At 35.8% G+C, this 20208-nt stretch overlaps 2 pseudogenes across 1 annotated transcript; one reads left to right on the top strand and one right to left on the bottom strand.

The window, feature by feature from the left end:
• Window positions 1-1289: 1289 nt before the first annotated feature.
• Window positions 1290-11142, bottom strand: LOC147298842 (kiwellin-like; annotated as a pseudogene).
• Window positions 11143-11963: 821 nt separating this feature from the next.
• On the top strand, window positions 11964-19652 carry LOC147298841 (uncharacterized; annotated as a pseudogene). Its single transcript, XR_015124200.1, has 5 exons — window positions 11964-12093; window positions 12737-14263; window positions 17189-17610; window positions 17706-17766; window positions 18705-19652. The product of XR_015124200.1 is annotated as an uncharacterized LOC147298841 (transcript).
• The last annotated feature ends 556 nt before the right edge of the window (window positions 19653-20208 follow it).

Here is a 20208-nt window from a genome sequence, read left to right as displayed (position 1 = left end):
AGGCCTTTGAGCAGACGTCCAAATAATGTGTGTCACATTTGGGTCACACAAGTTGTGGGCAGCTTACAAAGTGTGTATGTGTGTGTTGTGAATATCATGAATTAAATTAATTAATAGTGGGGCAAGTTTGGGTTTCTAAAGATTCTAAATTAACCAGCCCACAAAATTTGAATAGTTTTAGTGTTATAGCCCAATCCCCAACTACATTATTAACGGATTGGCCAGATTTGGATATGATGGTCAGTTGGTCACTGTCCAGTGCTAACTGCTAAATCAAATGCAGTTTTTTTGTGGGAGAGGTTTCTCTAATGATAGAGCACGTAGCAGTAGCAGTGTAGCACACCTACCATGAAATTTTGACTTTCATCCTTCCTTTAGGGGAAAAAAATAACTTTTACCCCAGTGTTAAAAATAAAAACTATAATTAAATAAGTGTAGTCTGAAATTTTGAATAAATAAAATATGGCACAATATTGAATAGAACAAAACTTGATTAACAAATTTAATAAGTGTAGTAATGCTCTAAAATTTAGATTCCATATATATCAGTTTGTTAACTAGAAAATTTACAAGGTGTGTTTTTTTTTTTATCATTGAAAATTTAGAAGTTGGCATTATTTAAGTAGGCAAGAAGTTAAATTACATTTACACCTTCTGAGGTTTATCCGTTTTTTACATACACCCCCTGAGGTTTAAAAAAATTACACATACACCCCCTAAGGTTTCAAAACTATTACATATAACCCCCTACAAGAGAAAAAAAAAATAAATAAACAAAAAAGAAAATATTTATATTGAGTTTGGACTTTACGCCTTGAGTAATCTTATTAAGTCATTTCACCTCTTCGTCTCATCTTTTTGCGTAATCTTATTATATGCAACAATTTTTGAAACCTCAGGGAGTGTATGTGTAATTGTTGAAACCCCAGGGGGCGTATGTAAAAAAAAATAAACCTCAGGAAGTGTAAGTGTAATTAACTCTAAGAAGTTATTGTTGGACTCGATCAAAATTAGCTATATATCACATATATATATCAAAATAAACAAAAAAAAATTATTTTTTTTTCCATAAACATGTATCTTAATGAACAAACTAATAATTAAGTAATTAAATAATTTCCGGTTGAATGTACTACCTTTTGTTAAAAAAGTGAAAATAAAAAATAAATGAATAGTTTGAATCATGAAAGCAGGAAATCACATTAGGTTAGGTGAACCCTAACCATGCCATCCTTATTTTCTAAAGATTTACTTATTGAACTAAAGCACAAGCAATTTAGTAATTTTAGCTAGGCCATGGTCCAAGTAACGTCCACAACCCCAATATCTTGGTTGAGCCCCAAAGCATTCCACACGGCGGCAGACCCGCATGGTCTCCGTCACAGCAGTTGACCGAATCACACTCGTCCACCACTTTGGCTGTCACGCTCCTCCCATTCCCAGCCCTAATTCTTATCGTCCTCCCACACCTCGACCCACCATCATGCCACCCCGTCGACAAGGCCACCACGCGCTCACTGTTCTCGTGGAATTTCTCGTCGCACTCCGATGGGGAACCACCGTCCCCGCCTCTGCTGAAATCGTTGAGTGTGAGTTGGGCTTTGGTTGATGACGTCACTGGCGGAGAGCATGTGAATTGAGGGAAAGATTTGCCCTTGCATTGAAGAGTGCCTAATGGTTTACAATTGTTACTGAACCTCCGCCACCGCCCCCGCCACGGCATATGTGGGTCCCGACGTCGGGGTCGTCGTTGCACTTGCGGTCGATGCAGGTGAGCTGGCCAGAACAGTCGGTGGGAGCTTTGCATGGGCCGTTGCATGATGTGAGAGGGAGGGAGATAATTAATCATGATATTTATGAAGATGATGAGGGAATTAAGAGGCACCAACAACACCAACCCTTGAGTCTCTAACCCGAGTCTCCCTTTGAGTTTCTTCCCTAGAAGTCTCTAGCTATACTTATATTTTTATGAGACTTGCAGCAGCCTATTTATAGAGCATAGACTTACCACTTACAATATGGATTCCTAATCCTAATAGCATTAGATAATCTACCTATTAGCTAATTCTATTCCCTTGTACACAAGGAAAACCCTTTAGAACTCCCTTCCCACACTAGGAAAGTCTTGTGCAAGTCCTATTTGTCTTCCAAAATCGTACCCCACTAGGAAAACACCAAACTACCCCACTGCCCAGTCTCCCTACTGCTCTTGGCCAGACCTGTAGCTTCCTCCAGAAATTTCCGACGAGACAAAAAACACAACAAGAACTGATGCAAGCTTTTCCTTTCTAAATCAGACATATTCATATAATGCTAATTACTTTCTTTTTTCTACCTTTTCTTTTTCATATTCAGTATGCAGCGTTGTTTTATGATCAGAATTGTTCATTTTATAGAACATCTTATAGAGATTTCTGCAAAAATCAACCAAATCGAAAATCATTTGACCACTATTAAATGACTAAATGATTTTCGATTTAGTTAATTTTTATATAAATGATCTTTAAAGGGCAACTTAAAAGATGAACGATTCCATATTATGCAACTATACTACAAAACAGGAAAAGAAAAAAAAAATGTAGAAAGGAGAAAGTATCTAAACATATATTTCTTCAATCCTAACATGCTATCTTAATTTGGTTTTTCTTAGCTTGAGGACTCTACACTATTCAAGTAATTACAATAAATATATTGTTGGCTATTGCTTCAGGTGCATGAAAATTACTTCATCGTTTAGTTTAGTCTATCTATCTGAACTAATTTAATTAACTTCAATAATGATTATGGTATCTTGCCGTCCAGTCCTTGGGGATGGACTCATTCTTTGAAACGTATCGCATGAAGTTCTAATTTTTGTGATGTCATGCAATACATTATTAGTGAAGTGAAGATGAATCCATTAATTCTCGACACTGTTGGCGCTTCGGAAATAGTTCTACCATATTGGGACCAAAATCCATGTACGGATATTGGTAAATTATAAAAGGCCATGGTAAGAAGACAACAAAATTGAAAAATGACTCTCGCTCCTATGGGTGAAGGCAATGGATGTTTTTTGTTAATTAACTGTCGCTCATGAAATTTGAACTTGAGACCTTTCCCACAAAAAAAAAATTGAATGTCATCTATTAATTAAACTAAATGGTTATTGGAAAAATCAATAAATTTGAATTCTCAAATCCCCTTTAAATTTCCTAACTTATACATTTGTAATTATGAATGCACATGCTAAAGTATCTAAGAATAATGAGTGGTTAGTAAGAAAGAACTATAGCATTATTGGTCATCGAAATTTATCTCGAGTATCACTTTTGTCCACGAACTTGGTTTTTAAATTATAGTTCACGAACTTTCACATGTGTATCACTTTAGTCAATTCTATAAATTTATCTATATTTTTTTCGTCAATTTTAGTCACCTATAATCACGTTGGAGAAAGAAAAAAAAAAAGGGATGAATTACCATTTTTACCTTTCAAAAATTGCTCACATGTTTAACACATGACTAAAATTGATAGAAAAAAATGAATAGAATTAAGAGAATGGACTTCAGTTCGTGATACACAGATTAAAGTTCACGGACTATAGAATTCAAAACAAAAGTTCATGGACAAAGTGATCCATAGTACTAAAGGAAAAATTCGAGAACCATTGTTGTCATTTGCTCTGTTTAGTAATTAGAGCTATAGGCTCCCATTTTGGTTAGTTTTGTAAAGACTCCTTGATATATTCTTCAACTTCATTACTAGCACTTGATGAAATTGGCAAGCGTACGTGATATATGGGCTTTGTTTTCTGACCACAATGCTGAACTTGAAGTTTTATACTGCTCCGGCACAAATGTTCTAAATTCTAATATATGTGGGCTCGCGCCATAATTGCTCCACGGTTGGGTCACACAAGTCGTGCAGCTTACAAGGATAACCTTGACTTGAGCTAAGAGTTGTCCTTTCTCTTGTGGGTATTGTGCGATTCATGAATATTAGTAAGGGGGGGGGGGCTATTCAGACCACCCTATTGTGCTAAGTTGACCACCCCCCTAAAATTTTGCCCATTTTTGTCCATTTTGCCCCTGCATGCCCATTTTCCAGATTTTGGCCAGCCACCCCTCTCCGCCGCCGGCGCAACCCCACCCCCTCTCCACCGCTGGCGCGACCCCACCCCTCCCCACCGCATCTCCCCTCCTCTCCTCCTCCCCCACCCAGCCACCACTCCCCCACCCATCCCCTCCCCTCCCCTCCCCAGCCCGCCCCCAGCCAGCCCACTCCTACCCAGCCAGCCCCTCCCCAGCCCGCCCCGCACCCCCTCACCCCAAGCCCCGCCGCCGTCGCACCCATCCCCAGCCCGCCCGCACCCCCTCACCCCAAGCCCAGCCCCCGTCGCACCCCTCCCCAGCCCGCCCGCACCCCCTCACCCCAAGCCCAGCCCCCGTCGCACCCCCCAGCCCCCGTCGCACCCATCCCCCACCCCCGATCTGGAGGTCTATGGGGTTGCGCCGGCCACCCATGGTGGTCCAGTGAGGGAGGGAGGCAGACAGAGGGGAGAGAGAGAAGATGGTAGAAAGAGGGAAGAGAGAGAGGAGATTGGGCCAGGGAAGGGGGGGTCACGCCGGCGGTGGGGAGGGGGGGTCGCGCCGGCCATGGGGAGGGGGTGGGGTGGGTTGCGCCGGCGGCGGGGAGAGGTGGCCGGCCGAAATTGGAGGGGTGGGTTTTTTTTTTATGCAGGGGCAAAATGGGCAAAAAGGGATAAAATTTGAATGGGGTGGTCAATTTAGCAGGTTTGGGTGGTCTGAACAGCCCCCCCCTATTAGTAAACCAAGTTTGGGTATCCAAACTAGCCAGCCCACCAAATTTGAATACTTAGATTATCATGTATGAAAGAGGTAATGGCATGACACAAGTCCAACTAAATTATTAAAGGATTGGGCCAGAGTTGGATGGTCTTGGTCTACTAAGATATCAAACTTCACATTGTGGAAAAAATTACTGCTAAACCAATAGTTAATTAGTTAAATCATGCTTACACATTTGATTTTTAGGGCAAAGATAATAACACTCAAATTCTAACATCTTTCACTCTATCATATGAGTGTAAAAACTTATAAAATATTCAATTTGGAGTGTGTGAGCCTAAAAAGACGTGATAAAAAGTTCGTTTATAGTATGAACAATAAAATATATTCTCGTTTTTTTGTCTAAATGAGATCGGCTTATAATTAAGTCAACATATTATTAAGATAAATTATTGTGTATAACTGTAACACTATCACTTGCAGGGGCAAAGCCACAGCCAAACCTTCACTGTCATTTTTCTTTTAGTTTCATTTTACAAAAAGACGAGATAAAGAGTTCGTTTATAGTATGAACAATAAAATCTATTCTTGTTTGTTTTTGTCTAAATGAGATCAACTTATAAGTCGATATATTATTAAGAGAAATTATTGTGTATAACTATAACACTATCACATACAGGGGTGGAGCCACATCTAAACCTGCAGTAACCATGCCTCCCCCCCTACTATTTTTAACACATACACTCATATATAGCTAATGCAATGAAATATTATAATGAAATTTATAATTAGGGTTATTTACACTTTACACCTCATCAAGTATATATATACCATTTTTCATTTTGGTACCTGATGTTCAAAACATTTCAATATAAAACCTATGTGAAATTCATTTGCAATGATGAGGACAATAAATATACGCTACGTGAAAAAAAAAATTAAAAAAGCCAGCTAAAATTTTATAGGTTAAAAAAATTAAAATCAATTAAAATTTTAAAAAATTGAAAAAATAAAAAACTGGGAACGCGGAAGAGATGAAGGAGGAGGGAGAGGTAGGGATGAACAAGGTAATTTTTTATATTTAGCTTTAATGTTATCTTTTAATTTTTTAATATATAAATTTTTTTGTTTATTTTGTTTATTTTATTTGTTCACGTGGCGTAAATTTACTGTCTACATAAGTATAAATGAATCTCACACATATTATATGCAATTAAAATTAACAGAAGAATTAACGGAATGGATTGCAATTTTCATAAACTTTAAGTTTCACATTTAAACGTTTTGAATATTAAAAAACGACCTATACTTGAGGGGTGCAAAGTGTACACCCTTATAATTATGTTAAGCATGGCCCCCTTTCTATTTGGTTAATTTTAATATTTTGTCTTCTTTAAACTAGAAATTCTAGTTCTTCCCTTGTCATGTGATATAATCAATTTACGCATAATAACATGGGTTGATGTTAATTAATATTATATTTTATAAATATAAATTTATTATCTACTCATATTATAAATAAATTGATTACACAGTATGTAATGGTATTATATGTTATTCGCAATAATTGATGCATTATATTAGAACGGACGCTGAGGGCGGAGTAACATGTAAAAGTTCCTTGAAGCCATACCCTTTGCGCGTAACAGTTATGGCCAATTTTAATTTGAGCCGTGCCAGCGCGCCCACCTGAGTCTGGCTGTGGCCCACAACAAAGCAGTACGATCGATTACTTTATGGTCTTCACTCTTCACCGTCAAGAATTAATAAAGTTGGCACCAAACGCCAATGCACATCATCCATTTCCATCATGCATTGCTCAATTCTGCCAAGCTAAGCTAAGCTAGCTGTCCAGCCTCTTCACTTGCACAGTTGTACAGTTGTACACTTGTACAGTAGATCACAACCACAGAGCCAGCCAATGAGCCAAAGATTTCCAAACAGGGCTTTGGTTTCTTTTTATCATTTTCATCTGTTTGTTACTTTGTTTTCCATGATTAGAATTTGTATACATAACATGCCCAATTAATGGTCACTGTCCTTATTCAAACCCTTTTTTCCATAAAAGATATATATACACTTATTATGATGGTATTGATGTGAACCTCTGTTTTGGCTTTTGCATATTGCCTTCAATTCATGTCATTTAAGGTCTTCACTCATCTGCTTGTCCACAACCATATATATATATATATATATATTTTTTTTTTTTGGCCATGGTCCACAACCATATATTTAAGAAAGAACAGAAGCATAGATTTTCTATTCATTCAGATAGGACCCATCTCTCTCCTTAGTGCTTTCAACGAATCAATCACATGAATGGTCAATGTGACATGAGACTCATTCCCACTACATTTATGAATTTTCATCTTCTCCTTGCTCCTTAGGTATAAATTATAATGTCCCATGGCTAGTGACCCTAGGATCCAGTACTCCCATCGTACCTAAAACTTAGGTATATGTTGTTTGATTTATCAGAAAGCAAAAAGTTCTTTGTTTGGTTTATGTGTTTCTGATCAATTTGTTGATTTAAGAATATTATCACAAAATATGTTTAATGGTAACACTTAAATAGTTATGATGATAATTGAATGATTAACTAATTTTGATTTACGGTTAATTTTTTTTGCAGAATTTTGTAATGATCAGTTTAGATTATAAAGCTACATTATTGGATGGGCTAGAGTAGTTAATTTGTATCATATTAATTCAGTTGCATTGTAGAGTGAACTTAAGGCTTCTGAGTTCACAACAACTCATCAATAATTTCAAACTCCTTTTTCTTTCAAACTATGCATTTAATATATAATTTCCTTATGTATTTGTAAAACAAATACACTAATAAGTAATTTAGTTACAAATATAAGTATTATTGAAATTAATTAGTTACAAATATAATTTAGTCATAAAATTTTTTCTTAAATCAAGTTGGATAATTGGGGTTCCTCAAATTTGATTTTACATTTTTACCATTGGAATATGTTGTGTTCAAAATTTCAAATTAATTGTGACTTTTTTATCCATGTATATCTTTAAATTTGTAAGTAAAAAAACAAGTGTTGGAGATGGCCTAGCTAACACTACAATGCCTTCACTCTTCCATGCAGGGACACAAGTTTTTGGTGACAAGTGACAACTGAGAACTGGGAGACAATGTTTAAGTGGGAGGCAGTTGTGTTATTACATCCAAATGCGAATTGAAGCAATGAAAAGATGGAGACCCCAACCCCACATCCATCTATATCAATCAACTAATTAATTAATTAATAATCAAGCATGCTAGCAATGCAGCATGGTAGGGTTAAGGGTTTCTGTATTGACATGATAGAATGAAGTCATACCCGTCGTCAGAGATTGTTCTCTTTGCAATGTTTTTTCATAATTTCAAATTCCCACCAAAAAGTTGCAAAGGAAAAGACCATTTTTCTCTTTTTCTTTTGTCTTAGCAAAAAATGCATGTGGATTTGTAGAATCCTCACGAAGTTGTCTTATCCCTTATTTTCTTTTCAATTAACAGGTAAACTTAGTGCCTAGTGGACACTTCTGCTCGTTTTAAATTTCATTATTTTGAATTCTATTTCTGTTTCGATTTTTTATGACAAAATAAAATTTAATCATAAAAAAGGAGATACACAGCAATAACAAATTAGCGTTGAACTTCTTACTAAAAAAATAAATAAATAAACGTTGAAAAAAAGAGCCAATAGAACCCTAATAAAAAAATACAAGTGATTTCTACTACAATGCAAATTAATTCTTATAAACCATACGACAAAAATATAATTATTATTTTTTCATATTAGAGGTAATTGAATCCTCAATCTACCTTATTTCTAACGAATTGATTTATGAGATAAAATTAAGTTTTTATCAAAATAAGATTCGATTGCTTTCCATTCCATTGTGTTATGATGATTTGCGGGCGAGTGACTCATGCTTCTCACACTAGACAGTTTAATAATCGAATGACATTTACTTCATTAGCTCGACCGAATCCTCAGATTAATTTAAAACTTAATGACAAAAGGAAATTTAAATCAAATTATATTGAGTCGGACTCATAGTAAACAAACAAATGCATAAAATGAAAATGAGCAATTATAACATGCAAATATGCAATCATCGATTAATTAAAAATTGGAATGCTAATTAAACTCAATAGACCAACCACAAGCTAGTATCATAAAAGGGTTGTATATTGTATGAACCTGCTCAAAAAAAAAAATATTGTATTGTATTGTATTGTATTGTATGAACTACGAACTAGTTTCTTATATTTATGCCACATGGGTCTCAAAAATGATATCACTTTCTTGATTTTCTCACAAGCTCAGAGCCTCTGCCATCTGATATTCTCCTGTGGCTACTCCCCCTACGACCACGTGGGTCACCCAGCTAGCTAAGCTGAACCCCATTATCACAGACTGCCCTCCCTTCTTTATTTTGATTGGACTGTCACCAGTCCTAGTGACAAAAATACCCAAAAACCCAAACCCCTTCTCAGCCCTTGGATCTCAATCCAACGCCTCCAAACATTTCCAGTCTCACCAAGGCATAACTGAGAGTGAGAGTGAGAGTGAGAGTTAGAGTGAGAGTGAGAACATATCAGGCTTTTCCGTACGGCTTTTCCAGCTATCTTATCTGTAATCAGTAACAAACCCTTGTCCCCAAGCAAAAGATCTGGCGGTCGACAATCAAAGCTGGATGGGCCCACTGCAGTAGGCCCTGGCCCAGTGCACAGGCCCAGAAAAGGGGTACAATCCACAGGTGACGTAATCTCCAGTTGCACGTACAGTGTGTGCTCTCTGTCCAATAATTTTTTGTGCAATCACTGGCTTACACGTAAGGTCATGTGGGTCCGCTAGTTCCACATGATTTGGCGGTTACTATACAAGCTTTGACCATTTGGATTTTGGATGGTGACATTGTATTATATGATTTGGGAAGAGGAATCAATTGGTATTGAAAATCAAAGGTCTGGATTGTGGAGTGAAAATTTGCAAATATCAAAGAGTCCTCTTAAATGAGTTTGTACCTAAAAATTAAAAGAATCCTCTTCAAACCATCACAACTTTACTAGTGACTTGTAAATAGTTTTATCCCCTCAAGAATTCATGTATAGTCCCTACACACACAAATGCAACGAGGCATATACTATATGTGTATGTTGAATTAGAGTAGGATAAGCAATTAAGAATATTTATGCGTGCTGACGTGGTAGGACAAATGAATTTTTATTAACTTATAATATTTGTAAAGAAGGAAAAAAAAAAGAATATGTTCTAAATTAAAATCGGTTGTTTGGTTTCACAAAAAAAAAAAAAAAAGGAAAAAAAATATTTTGGTTTAGAATTTCCAAAAAAAAAATCCAATATTTTAAATTTCATTTTACAGCACTTAATGATAAATAAATCCACCTAAAAAATTGAAATGAAGAATATGTTTAATTTGTACAAATAAAGCCAACATTATATTTTATTCTGTATTTTTTGCCCTACGCGCTTGATGAGTTTTTTTATAATCAAAATAGATAAATTATTACTGTCACATAATGACAATTTATAGGGTGTTCATACAATTTAAATAGCTACTATCGCATAGTAACAATGATTATTAGTGTCTGATAGTGACAATTTTTGAGCGCACAGTGACTTTACCGAACGTTTGGTTTGATTGTACCGAATGCTTGATGAAAATGCTAATCACTCAACTCATTAAAGTAGATCGACCTGGTACCGTATTTTTGCAAGTGAATCGGCCAATCATAATATTTTCATTTTGGATTTTTGTTACCTTCTTAAAAACATATCTATATAAAGGTTGCACATACTTGTGATAGAATCATAACTTTAATACTAGAACACCTATCCTCACTTTTATTGCATGTGAAGGTTCATTAGCATAATAGATATTGACATCTCATTTATTTGAAACTAGTCAAACTATAGGGACAATAATATTCAACACAATTTAATACCAAAATATTAGTCCTTGGCGCGATTTTTTACATGCATGTAAGTGATGCATAAATTAACTGAGAATAAGTTGAATAACCAAATTAAATAATTTTGATAAAATAAAAAATAAATGGATAATGAATAATTGTTTGGTACTCCAAAAAAAAGTTAATATGTTATTGGTGGTTTTTCTGTAAGAACATTTTTTCTTTCTTTTTCTTTAAATTTTTAGTATTTTTTGTTTTGTTTTTTTTACCATTGTACTCTCTACTGATAAAATTTTTCTCTGTTGACATATTATTTAAGCATTGACATTTTTTGGTATTTTAAAAATTTTGTGTAGCTAATTTGTTTGCTTTATATACATAGATAACAACATTAAATTAAGCGTATTGACTATTGAGTATTACTTGACCCAATTTCAAAAACAACAAATATGGTTACTTGTTATTATGTGTGACTAGCTTTGACATGCGTACCAATGCCCTTTTTCATTACACATACATTAATATCTTATTGAAATTATAATTTATTTTTGACCAATTTGGCCTTGTTAAAGTAATTAACCCGCCAATTCAGTATTATCTATTTTTAACCTGGCAATTTTATAACTTCTCACCTGGCCTCTTTAGAATTCATTCGTTTCTTTTCTAAATTTCTTAACTTAATTTTGTTGGTTTCATTTTACAAAAAATTGTTTGATTTTTTATTTAATTATTTATTCGTATGGTATTGTATAAAACCCAAATCCCCTCCATCAATATCTCCATTTAGCAGCATGGCATGGTTTCTTCTCTTGTGTAAAAATATTTATAGTAGCTTACCAAAAAAACTAACTTTTTGTTGGTAAAAAAAAAAAAAAAAAGACTATTTAGGCAGTGATATCCCACTCTTCCGGTAATGGTATTTCCGTAAATATAGAGTGTTTCCTCGGACCACCACATGTTTCCTTTTTCATCTTTCCACGAGAAAAAAAAAAAAGGTAAAAATTTCGGTTCATGGGACCCTTGAAAATTGAATTGGTGAAAACGATTCACGGACACGAATTTTGTCACCGTAAGATCTTCTCGCCGTTACATCCAACGGCTGCAAGCAAAGCTCTACATAGTTACACGAATGAATGAATGAAAGCTAAGCTCTGCCAACACCGTGCGTGCTCTCAACGTCAACACAACACTCAAAAGCTTTATTAATTGACGCCAACCATTTTCTTGCTTCCACAATAATTGCCCTCTCAACTCTGAAGCGTGTTGCTCCAAAACTTCACCGAACAACACCGGATCCGAGCTCTAACGGGTCGGTCTCCGAATTGAGATCCGATAAGCAAAGCTTGTTTTCAGAGGTAATTAGTAATTAATTATTGGACATGTTTCGATGACTGCGTTTAATACTTGATGTTCATTAACTGTGAAGATCTACTTGGATCATTGTTCGAACTTCGAAGTACTAGTACTAGTGTACTGCACTTGTTAAATGGAATAATTATGATGTCATTAATTAGTGTTTTAAATATTTATTTATAATTAAGCAACCTTTTCTTTTGTGTGTGTGTGCGCGCGCGAGAATTATAGTGCATATATAAGTATATAACAGAACACATGTATAAGGATAAGGTTGTGAGTTGGGTTTGAGTCCTATAACTGGATCTTGGTTTTTGGGTTGAAGTGAGTGGTGTTGGTGTGTTTGAAGGATAGATAATTAGGGTTTCACGAGGAGAGAGACGTAGTACTGTATTATATAATTTATGTACAATATATATTGTATGGTGATTGGTGAGTGTGAGTAGTAAAATTTTTTTTTTACGTGTGGTTTTTGAAGTACTGGAGGCTTTTATCTTTTTCATTTGGGTTGCCGACAGTTTAAGGGGCAGAAAGAAAAACACTGTTTCTGTGGTAAAGGCAATGAGGTTTGTATATATGCTTTTCTTGTTTTTGGTTTTGCTTTCTTGGAATATTATTAACAGAATAATAATAATATTTTTGCAGGAAATTACAGTAGTGCTTGGAAATGGTGAGCTCATCAGCTTGATGTGAGTACACGAAGACGATAATATTGGAGCAATTTTTTGAGTGGGTGGAGTGGAGATGAGTGGTTTTGTGCCTGAATCACATGTAGCTCAGCAAAGCCGCCGTGACAAGTTGCGAGTTCAGCAAACTTCAAATTCAATGTTATCTCATAATCATTTTCATAATTTTCCCAGCAATTCGGAAAACCCAGATATAGTTCAAGTCCGGAATGTGAGGAACACCAATAATTTGCTCTATGATCCAACCGTCTTCTCCTCCTCCGCAGAAATGCTCAATTTTGATCATACTAGATCAATGGCGGTTGGTGAGTCGACACAGAATAATTTTGGTAATTGGAGAAGTACTACTAGTCTTAATCATCATCAAGTACCCCAAAGCTTGAATTGGGTCACGACCAATTACGCAAGTGGTGGTCAAGTGGGTAGTGTAAGTAATTTTCAGAACCACAACATTTCTTCATTCACAGCACATTTAAAGCACCCTAGTACTAATTACATTAATGGGTATCAAGATCATCGTGTACAGTCTAGTAATTTGGTCATCAACCCATCATCTGCTGATCAGATTTCTAGTAGTCATCATCATGTTGTTAGCCAAAAGCAGTTATTGGGAGGAGGAGGAGGAGGAGCAATGCATCCAATTAATTACCTTAATACCCTCCAAGATCATCAGCTTGAAATGGCTTCCTCACTTGGCTTTAGTAGTACTGCAGCAGCAGTAGAGGGTAGTACTGGAAATGAGCTTCTTCTCCTTCCAAGCTATGTAGATCAATCCAACACATTCTCTTTCAACAATGCTGCTGCTACTTCTTCTTGGATGGATCGTCCTCATCATCCCGCCGAGAATCGCCATAACTGGACTAGTACTAGTGACTCCAATCAACAAGGGCTGTCCCTATCGCTCTCATCGAACCCTCCATCCAAACTGCCTCTATCTCAATTTGGGGATGATGATGATCTTCAAAGTCCGAAAACCGGGAATAAGTCCGGAGGAGGGTACTTGTGTTCGATAACAAAGCCTTCGATTATCAGCAAAGCCTGTGGAAAATCACTTCAAGACATTGTAGGGAGTAGTTCTGTTAGCTCTTATCGAAACACTGGCCCTCTTGGGCCTTTCACTGGATATGCAACCATTTTGAAGAGTTCCAAGTTCTTGAAACCGGCACAACAGCTGTTGGATGAGTTTTGTAGGATAAATGGTGATTCGAAGCTGAGCAGAACATGTGATCTGCAGGCTTCAGCTGAGAGGGTGTCTGGGGATCAAGTCAGTGCTTCTGCTTCGGTTTCGAATGATATTGCTGTGAATGCAATTGAAACTGAACTAGTGGGGAAGGGGAATAACAATAATTCTGGGGCATCATCCTCTACTTTTTATGGTTCAAATGAAATTAGCAGTGACGGTGGAGCTGCTGCAAGCACATCTTCTGAGTCTTTTAGGCCTGAGTACCACCAAAAGAAGGCAAAGCTTCTCTATATGCAAGAAGAGGTTAGTGATTTTTTATCTCTCTCCCTTACTTTAAAATTGTTATAGTGCTTGTGAATAATTTTTTATGTCTTTATGATTGTATAGATTGGTTAACTTGTTGTCAATAATGTGGTAAAGTACGTGACTGCTATAAATATATTTTTCTGGTGATTTAATTTCCATGAGCTAGAGTAAGAGTAATGTTAGAGCCTAGAAGGACAACATTTTTAAGCATAAGTTCAAGTAGCATCCATTGTCATATAATGTGATAAGCTAATTTGGTCGAAAAATATTTTCTCTAGATTTTTTTTTTTTTAGAAAATTTCAGCCGGGCCAAGTTCAATATATGGCAAAAGTTAGCGAAACAAAGTAGTATTGCACTGTTATTGGCAAGTAATAATATAACCTTGTTGAATATGGTGTAATTCCTAACTCTTATTGTAACACGAAAATCTAATTCTATACTTCATTACTGAACTAGAATGGGAGTTGACGGTAGACATATAATTGTACAAAAAGATGCAATTGTTTGAAATAATTTTAATGATCAAAGAACAAAAAAAATTCAATATTATTGAGCATTGGGAATAGAAGTCTTGAATATTGTTGAACATTGTTTTTGACATTTCAATATGAGAATTGGCTTTTAGGAGGTCTAGAGTAGTCATTGATTAACAAGGTCACTATTTCTGATCCATAAGGAATTGACAATTGGTTCTAGAGTCTATGCTCTCTGCCTAATGCAACTCCAGCCTCATCTGCACTGGGTTACATATATAATGGCTAGGGTGGGGCCCTGATAATGGCTTCGCAGAGTCTTACAAAAGTCACATTGATTAGATGGACAATAAGTTCATGCATGTTAGATATCAGCCACTTTTCCTTATATTCAAGTACAACTTCTTTTTTTTTAAGTTACAAATTCAAGTACAACTTTGCTTGGTAACATATATATGCTTATGGGTTACATTTGCGTGTAGAAGTATCTCCCCTTATGTTTTAGTCTTGGCATCCTTGTTGAGTGAAGATCCAATCACACAACCATTAGCAATAATAGGATAATGATCATCGCCAATTATTGATATGCTGGCTCATATAGGATCATATAACAATGAGTCTTGCTCGTCATCCATCGGATCACAATCTAACAATTGACATTTATTTAAAAGAGTAAAAGTAGTGCATTGGCATTCAAATAGATCATGAACTGTTGGATTTGAATCCATGATCGATGAGCATTTTGTTTTGTTTTGGTAATATTAACTTTAAAATATATGCGTTACTTAACATGGTATCAAATTTGAAGTTATCTTCTTTGCTTAATATATACGGCTTCTTCATATTCAATGATAAGTTTGATAGCTTCGATTTGTCTAACTTAGGAGGATAAATTTGTTTTAAACATTGAAGCTAGTCCTTTGTTGACACAATTTTATTATCATTAATTTGAAATCATATGTTTGATATATCTTAGCAGAGGAAATATTCCATGTCATCTGTAGTTGACTTTTTTTCCCTTTTCCACTTAGATCTATGTTTAGATTTTCTAGGTTTGAATCATATACTATGAAGGTAGTATTGAGGTACTGAACCTAACAGTTTAAGCTGTTAGATAAAAAGACTCGTCCATAGGTTTTTATTGCTTTAGTCTATTAGTAGACACTTAACAAAACAATGTGTGTGAGACTACTAGTGTTTCTTTTTCCAAAGGTGTTTCTCACAATTGTTATAAGCTATGAATTGGTGATTGAACTCTAAGTCTTGGTTTTCATGGTTAAATGCTTTTTCTATAAAATAGCTTTCCTGCTTGTATTTGATTGTAGAATTATGATTTATATTGTAACCAATTATTATATAGAAGTTTAAAATTCAACGTAATTTTAGAAATAAACACAAAATTAACACTGAAATAATCAGTGAAGGATGCAGAGCTACTCTTTTTCTATTTTTACATGTTGATGTTGACCTAACATGCAGCACGTACGTAGGTTACCCAAATAAATAGATGTATATGTTCTAAGGAAATGTAGAGTAAATAAATTCTGATTGACAAAACAAAATTAAAGATGACCCACATCTTCATTAGAGATCCACTAGATTTAGATTTTCTCCTCCCTAATGTCCAAACCATAATTATTAATGCATTCAAATATGTTTTGCTGTATGTGTAGGACCGTGGCAATTAGATTTTCAATTAAAGGTCTAAACCAAGTTGTCGTCTTGGAATGGCCAAAAATCACATTATTGGGGTAAAAGAAACACCCTTTCTGATGGCCGACATCATTTTTCAAGTTGGTTGCCTATCACTATTGATTGCGTAATTTTGCAAATGTTTGGTTCATCACCCAGAAATGCTATTGCAGTTCAAACCGTATAATTTACTCGGATGGCTTTGAAATGATTTCAATCTATAAAACTATTTATACCATATTCAGTGAGTATTTTTCACAGAGATGGGACCCGTGAGACGTATGATCAACAATGTCAACCGTAAATGCCTTTGGGGCAATATATTGTGGTCTTGAGTATTAAACTTCTAGTTGATCTATATTATATATATATAGGATTAATGCGAGATGTGAGACAATGTTCGACCTCAGAGTATCTCACATCTTGCATTGATCAAGCAACTTTTATCTAAGGCCAACCCTAATATTCTAGGGGTCTGGGGAGAACCATGAAAATGAGGTTCTCGAATCCTAATGTACATTACTTAGGCCTAACATATTATATAAGTATATAACGAGGTCTATAAAATTTGGGAGCTCTCAAAGCTTTGGTGTTCGAAGCGATTGGCTCCTTTACTTATGCTCAAGCCCTGACCGTCCCGCCTTTCTTTCATCTTGCATTAATTAGAGAAAACCTCGTTAGTGATAATTAGTAAGATCATGAATTTTTCTGAATGTCATTTTGGTAATTAACTCTGTTGTGGGCATTGAATATAAGGTTTGCAGAAGGTACAAGCAATACCATCAACAAATAGAAATGGTGGTCTCATCTTTTGAGTCAGTGGCAGGTCTCAGCTCTGCAACCCCATACATTTCCTTGGCTCTGAACACAGTGTCGAGGCACTTCCGGTGTCTCACAAACTCCATCAAGGACCAGCTCAAGAACATAAGCAGAGCTTTGGGAGAGGATCATTTGGCATCTGCCACTACTGGCAGGGCTACTACTGGGTGCAGTAGTGAAGCTGATAAAAGTATGGCCAAGATCAAGTCTATGGGCCTGGGCTTCCAAAAGCACAAACCTGGTGGGCCTCATGTGGCCTTCTCTGAGCCCCAACCGCAGGTCTGGAGGCCCCAGAGAGGCCTACCAGAGCGTTCAGTGGCCATTCTTAGAGCTTGGCTCTTTGAGCATTTTCTTCACCCGTAAGTAATTCATGTCTCTCTCTCTGTTAATCTATTGTTTTTTAATTCAGTTTTGAGTTATTGTTTTAGTTGTATGATGCAACTATTTGTTTTAGGTATCCCACGGACACAGACAAGCACATGTTAGCCACTCAAACGGGTCTTTCTCGAAACCAGGTAGGGTCACCTTCCTTTATTATCATGTCTAAAGTTCTTAATCAAAATTGATTTGCAATTAGGATTTGTTCACTTAAATTGATAGGTAGGTTTTTCTCCAAAAAAAAAAAATGATAGGTTGGTAGATTGGGAAATTGATAGGTAGGTAGGTAGGTAGGTAGATTGGCATATGGGTGTTTGGATTGGGAAATTGAACTTGGCATTTCATTAATAGTCAAAATTTGAGAAATTACAATCTTTAATTCCCTTGTTTAATATTATAAACTTGAAAATCTTAAAATTTTATGTTTGAAAAAATGTGAAATTTGGAAGTCATAAATCCCGACTTTAAATTTCATCTGGATAGCTGTCATTTTCCAAATTTTAAAACAATGAAATTTAAAGGAAAAAACAAAGACCCACCACAACCATCACCACCATCATCCCACAATCACCACCGTTGTTGCCACCAACACTGCCATTACCTCCACATCCCAACACCGCTTCTGCCACCCTCATTTAATCCACCACTACTCTTGCCTCCACTACCGTGTCTAACACTATCCACACCACCATCATACTACCATTGCCTCACCGCTTCCATTGTTGCTGCCACCACCACCACCTAACCTCCGCCATCATCACCCCCACCTGGATCGCATTTAAATTTCATCACTTTTAATCGGTTATCCATACAAGACTATTTACAAATTCCGTGACTTTAAATCCAAACGCACCATTAGCTTTCACATATGGCAATACTTAAGTACAAGATGCATCTCTCTAAAACTACGTTGTTTGGAGGGACTCTATTTAATCATCTTTATTATATAAATCTTAAATACTAAACCTGTCTTACTCTTAAACTCAAAACAATGTTGTTTTAAACAAAAGTACAAAATCTAAAACCAAAAAACTCGGGATTTGCATAATAATGGTACGATTATTAACTGATGCAGGTGTCCAACTGGTTCATAAATGCCCGAGTGCGTATTTGGAAGCCCATGGTTGAAGAAATACACATGCTGGAGACTCGAGGCTCAGCGGAGGCTGGCCAAGAACCCAGAAAGAAGGATGGAAATGCTGCAAATGATGATACCAGCAGACCAAATAATGACCAATTTGGCATAAATACGATGCCTAATAGGCAATTGGACTGCTCCGGCACAAGAGATGCAATGCAAGCAGAACAGCAATGTCACGAGAAAAGGTCAAGATTAGAGTGTCAAGTTCCATCGGGAATGGATGAGGCATTGATGGGTTTTGCCCCGTACCGGCGGAGCGGGCTTGAGGTTGGGGGACTTGGAGCGGTGTCATTGACATTGGGACTCAGACATGGAGTGGAAAGTGCCCAACAGCAGCAGCAGCAATTGCAACAGCAGGAGGATTGGCTCCGGCGGCAATTTGGCAGTCATGATTCGTGATTTTGTGGGGTAAGTTACAAGTACCATTGTCGATCCATAGAATTAAAGTGGCAGAAAATAAGAGGGAGAAAACAATTGCTCCCTAATTGAGGCTCCCATTTTGGTCTGTCCTTTTGAGAAAATGTTACACAGTTGTGGATGCATGCGGCAGCTTCATGAATCATGATAGAAAGTTTGTTTTAGGTCATTCAAATTTGTGAATGCTGGACTGACCACAATGAAGTGGTTGATTGGATGACAATGGGATCTTAGAAGGTGGGTTGTGACAGAGGGAGAGAGAGGAGAGACAATGGGTTATATACTTAGACGGGGTGAATAGGTTGAAGATCAACCGTTCTTCAATGGATATGGTAGAAATGCTTCTTCTTGAAAAATTGTCTACAGGCTATGATCAAAATATATGGTCAAATTAATTAAGATTGTATTTGTTTGACGGACCAAATGAAAAGCTTAACATGATGCTAAGTACACTTACAAATAAGGAAAAATTAATTATTGGGTATAAGGAAAAATTAATTATTAGGTATAATCAATATATTATTATGTGATGCAACTAATTTAACGTGTAAGGGTATTATTGTATGGTATGTTTGTATTTATATTTACAGAGTATAATATTAAGAGATAATTAGACTTAAGTTTTTTAGAAAAATAATTTTTAGATAAAGACAAGAGTGTTTTAAAATTTATAAGAAATTTTTTTTAATTTATAATAAAGTTATTTTTTGATTTAAAGGGTATTTATCCTTATTTGAAGGGTATTTTCTCTCTTAAAGTGTAGGATGTGTTTTGTAAAAACTGCATGTTAAATTTTAATTTTAAGATTTTAAATATAAAGTGAAGAAAAATAAAATGATTTAATTAAAAATCTTAAATTACTATCAGTTTTAGTTTTTAGTTTAAGAACGATTCATAAAATAGATTGAATTTTAATTCTCTCTAATATTAATAACATATATTTATATTATGACATATAAATTAGTTATATTACGTGACATGTATCGGTTATACAGAATAATTTTTCACAAATAAAATAATA

Source organism: Dryas octopetala, chromosome 1 (genome assembly GCF_963921425.1).
Source record: "Dryas octopetala chromosome 1, drDryOcto1.1, whole genome shotgun sequence".
NCBI lineage: Eukaryota > Viridiplantae > Streptophyta > Magnoliopsida > Rosales > Rosaceae > Dryas > Dryas octopetala.
Note: the sequence above shows the minus strand (reverse complement) of the source record. Positions and strands in the feature narration are given on the sequence as shown.